This window comes from Bos grunniens, chromosome 23, assembly GCF_055505025.1.
Source record: "Bos grunniens cultivar Pamir isolate PY7600 chromosome 23, Bosgru_T2T1.0, whole genome shotgun sequence".
Lineage (NCBI taxonomy): Eukaryota > Metazoa > Chordata > Mammalia > Artiodactyla > Bovidae > Bos > Bos grunniens.
In genome coordinates, this window is record NC_141187.1 from 48,855,768 (window position 1) to 48,860,996 (window position 5,229).

The following is a 5,229-nucleotide window of genomic DNA, read 5'->3' on the forward strand; positions in this document are numbered from 1 at the left end:
AAGACAGACACCAACAAAAGTGTTATTTTTCTGTTCCAAGAAATAATTCATGTCAGAAACCATACGGGTTGGTAATTCTAATGTTATCCAATTCCATTTAACTAAATTCAATAAGTAATTTTAGGGGAGCACATAATTTGTGCAAAACACTAACAGATTTCTGGTCTCCGAAGTTAATGATCACATATGAAAATAAACGTTATTAGAAACAAGCATGAGCTACTGGATGGATGAAAGTGGAAGAAGTTTGCTAAAAGAAATAAGCTGGTCAGAACAGTGGTACTGACCTGGCTTCTTGGATTCATTGATCAATGGAAATTTACGAGAAGCCAGAGGAGAAATTCAAGGGAGGTTTTTTTGGGACGAATTTGTGGGTTGGGCCAGAGGCGTGCCTTAGGTCTGCCCACCCTTTTGGAGGTGCTGTGTGCAGGGATCATGCCCAATACCCTGCTTTTGCAGAAATGGAAGTTGGGTTTTGAGCTTTTTGTGCCTTACTGAACATAAGGTGTCCCAGCCACTCATGCAGGCAGTTATCTTTGGTCCCTTAGAGTTTCTTTGGACTCTGTTGCTGGAGAACACATTTGTCCAGGTGCGAGCACGGCCACAGAAGGTCCCAAGTCCCAGCTGATTTCAAAAGGACAAATACTGTGTTAATCTTAAGTGCGGCTCCTAGAGTAGTCACACTCATAAAGACAGGAAGTAGAGTGGTACTTCCTAGTGACTAGGCAGAGGCAGGAGAGGGAATACTGAAATGAAACAGATAGACAGCCAGATACTCTTCCAGCAAAGATGGGTTTATTTGGGATCAGGAGAGAATGACAGTTTGGAGTCTGGAAGTGTGTTGAGTCCTGTGTGTAAGTCCCCACAGTGCAAAGGAGAGACATGCTTTTATAGAAGGAAGAGGAAGTTGGGAGCACAGACGTGTGCATAAACATGCATGGGTGTGCGTGTATGTGTGTGGACCATTTTCAAAGTGTTTACTGAATTCATTATGTGATGGTTTTCTGCTTATGTTTTGGGTTTGGGGCCATGAGGCAAGGTGTGGGGGATCCTGGCTCCCCAACCAGAGATCGAACCTGCAGCCTCTGCATTAGAAAGTGAAGTCTTAACCACTGGACCACCTGGGAAGTCCCAGCGCCATGGCATTTCACTGGCAGAATCCTTGCCAGGAAAGAAGAGGAGTCTTTCCTCTTCCTGTTGGGCTCTGCTTCCATCACAGGGCATGAGAGTGTCCCCACGCTCGCCGGACTCCGTTCAAGTGAGCTTTCTACTTATTCCTTTTTACAGGAGTTAGTGTTTAATGGGTACAGAGTTTCAGAGCTGGAGAAGACAGACAAACAAGCTCTGGAGATTGTAGTGCTGATGTCTGTACAACATGGTGAGGCCACTCGATGCCTCAACTGTATGTTTAAACATGGTTAAAATGGTGAATTTTGAGTTATGCAAAAACAATAAAACAAATATGAGTTCACTAAGATAAAGTCATGCCAAATAACCTTATTTTCTTTTTGATTGAGTTGCTGGACTGGGGATCAGAGAAAATTTCATAGACATTTATCGTGAATGCAGCAAAGTACCCGACAATCAATCGCTCCTTGTAGATGAGGACAGAAGGCGTTGACAGCACCGCTTGGCAGAGTCAAGCTCGTTAAACAAGGACATGAAGGTCACTGTTTAGTCAGTCTGCTGTTCCTCAGCCCTGGCTACACTTCAGAAGCACTGGGTGACTTTGCTTTTTTAATGCCCAGATCCCAGCTCATACCTAACTCTAAACCTTTGGTGGGGGTGGGGGGGGGGTTCAGGCCACACAATTTGGGGGAAGTTTCCAGCTAATTTTCATGTTTAACAGAAGACAGTTCCAAAGGAGGTTATTTGTGGCATGCTTCAGTATTCTACCTTGGAAGGCAGCACACAAAATTTTAAATGGAGAGGGTTTAAATTTAATCAAAAATGAGGGTGCTTTTGTTTGGTTGTATTTGGTTGGGTCAGATCTTAGCTGTGGCATGAAGGGTATTTCACTGAGGAGCACAGACTTTAGTTGTTGCCTGCGTGGGATCTTAGTTACCTGACCAAGGATTGAATCCGCATCCCCTGTATTGCAAAGTGGATTCTGATCCACTTGACCATCAGAGAAGTCCCCAGACCTGGGTTTTGAATTCCAGCTTCTCCATTCCTCCTGCATGAGCCCTGAAACCTTGGCCAGATCACACGACATTTCTGAGCTTGAGGTTCCTTGTACAGACATAGGATTAACTCTACTTACCTTGCAGTTAAGTGTAAAAAGGACAAATCCGTGTAGTCTGTAGTCATCAGAGAGAGATTCTAGGAAGTAGGGCTGGCAAAGGGCCTTGATGAAATGTACACAGGTAGGAGCATTTGGAAAGTGAGTTACAGGTGGGAGGCCCAGCGTCAGCATAGCATGGGGGCAGTCGGGAGTCTGTCACGCTGGGGTGGAGTTAGCCCGTACAGGTAGCCCGTAGCCCAGAGGGCTACGTGGAGTAAGCCCTCTACCCAGCACCCCTTCAGGGCAGTCAGTGTATGGAACGCTGTGAACAGCCGTGTGGAGAATTCAAGTAAAGGTACCTTTGGCTGCCCTGCCTAAAACATTCTTCACCAGCCAAAGATAGAACTTAGAAAACCAACTTGAAGACATCTACAGTTATTTCACTTCGACAATTTTATTAGTGCCTCCTCAGTACCAACTCCCACTTTGCTGGGACTTGTAGGAAATAAACAGTAAAATCTAGGAATACTCTGATCCATATCAATGAACATTTTCTGGACTTATATATGGGGGGAATGAATCCAGGAATAATAAAATATTTGGGCAAGAGAAGAAAAAATAGTACCCCCCCCAAAAAAAAGCACATTGCAGGAAAATTTCAAGAAGAGATGGGGTTTATTTTTAATTACCCATTAGATCTCAGTTAATGATGTAGACAGTATGCTCTTGTATTAGTTACAATGAAATAATCTCTCTAGATGAAATAAAATACAGAACACCTAGATATACTTTCTGGGAAATAAATGGTAAATACCATGGTATGAATAATATGGGTATTGTCAGTAAAATGCCTCATCAACTGGTCTCTAGTCAAATGAGAAAAAAATAGAAAGAGAAACAAGGGAAGCAAGCGAGCTGGGGTGCGGGGTGAGATTGATTGATTCATTCAATGTAAATAAATTTCACTGAAACTAATAAAATCTATAAAGTCATTTCAGCATGAGAAGGGAAGTAGAGATACATTTAGATACAAAATCATGACTCATACTACGCTGTCCCTTCTAAAGACCCCAAGTAAGCCAAAATGTTTTCAGAATTACATTTTCCACATCACCTGAGCTGATACACCAGAGTAATATGAAATATTATAAATTTGACTTTCAAAGGGGGTGTTTCAAACTACATTTGCCAGTGTGGAAAATTAAGCCAATCTTTCTGAATTGATTAAGTACAGAAAACAAATCTGGGGGGTGAAGATCTATTTTCTGACTCTCCAGGCTACTCTTTGGGGAATGTATTTTTGAGATTCTCTTGGGAAGTGTTGATGTAGGGCCATCATTTTAAAAAATTAAACACCACACTTAGTTACATATGATGGTAGCCAGACTGGAATCCAGTTGTAAGTGGGGTGGCAGTGCAGCTTCTTAGTGGCTATTCAAAGGGGAGAGTCTGTGGCTTTTTGCCTTTTTGTATTTGTATTACTGAACTCAAGTTCATGTGCCCCACGCAGAATGAGGCCAAGCAATACCAAAACATCAGAATTTGGAGCAGGAAAATGTTCGTTTCAGGACCATGCAAAGAGAACGGGTGGACTGTGACCCCTAGAAAGCCCCAAATTCCCTAGGGTTTCAGCAAAGCAGGCGTAAAGGCCAGGTGAGGGTTGGTTGTTGCAAATCTCTTGATGCTCTTTGTTCTTGCAGCTGTCCTAGATCAGGTCAGGGTTTTCCTGTAAACGTCCAACAGGACCAATGCTTTTCTGTATTCTGCAGCTTTCTATCTCTGTAGGAATGGAAAAGTGCCATACACTTAAAGGTCAGAGCCTTGACAATGAGTCGTCCTGTCTATCTGAGGCCATAGGCAACATTCTTAACTTGAAGCGAAAGCAATAGAATACAAAGGTTAAAGGAACAGACATCATGTGGAGTTAGACTTGATCTTCACTGGGACACGAGTTAGCTGGGGTGAGGACTCCGTGAGCGATGAGTGTGCCGCACAGGGCACGTGGGTGTGTGACACACCTTTGTGCTGAAGGGAAGCAAGAGGAACAGATTTAGAGGGAAGTTATGGAAAGCATCTCCACTTGGCTTAGATTTTCATCGAGGTCCTCAAGATAGTCCCCCCCACACCTCTCCTTGGCTATCTAGGTGAAAGGAATCTGGAATCTTGTTTTCATCCACCGACATTGCAAACAAATGCCCGCATATTTATGGAATCTAGAAAAATGGTATGATGAACCCACTTGCAGAGAGCACGGTTCCATGGTGTAATGGTTAGCACTCTGGACTCTGAATCCAGCCATCCGAGTTCAAGTCTCCGTGGAACCGACCAAGGTCTTGCTTCCCTGGTGGCTCAGAGGTTAAAGCGTTTGCCTGCAATGCAGGAGACCTGGGTTCAATCCCTGGGTCAGGAAGATCCCCTAGAGAAGGAAATGGCAACCCACTCCAGTATTCTTGCCTGGAGAATCCCATGGATGGAGGAGCCTGGAGGGCTACAGTCCACGGGGTTGCAAAGAGTCGGACACGATTGAGCCACTTCACTTCACTTCACTTGCAGAGAAGGGATGGAGACGCAGATGTAGAGAATGGACTTGTGACCCAGAGGGGGAGGGAGAGCGGGGGACAGACGGAGAAAGAGGCATCAAGATATACACACTATTGCGTGTGACTAGACGGCTGGCGAGACTTTGGCTGCGTAACACAGAGAGCCCTGTGGCCCTGTGATGACCTGGAGGGCTGGGGTGGGGGAAGGGAAGGGAGGTTCAAGAGGGAAGGGACATACGTATCATATGGCTGATTCGAGTTGTTGTACAGCAGAAACCAACATAACATTGTACAAAAAATTTTTCATGCCTGCAAACAGTGTTTCAAGGAATAAAAGAAATAAGTGGATGCCCTAATGAGAGATAAAATGATGGATTCTTTCCCAAGAAGCAAGACTGTTCGATGTGTTTTCACAGGAGCAGAGAGTAAGGAAACCCTGGTACCTTTTTGTTGATTCCAGCCTGA

The 5,229-nt window shown here is 44.3% G+C and overlaps 1 non-coding gene across 1 annotated transcript; it reads left to right on the forward strand.

The window, feature by feature from the left end:
- The first annotated feature begins 4,476 nt into the window (after positions 1-4,476).
- Positions 4,477-4,548, forward strand: TRNAQ-CUG (transfer RNA glutamine (anticodon CUG)). The gene has a single exon. It is a non-coding gene; the product is annotated as a tRNA-Gln (tRNA).
- Positions 4,549-5,229: the final 681 nt, after the last annotated feature.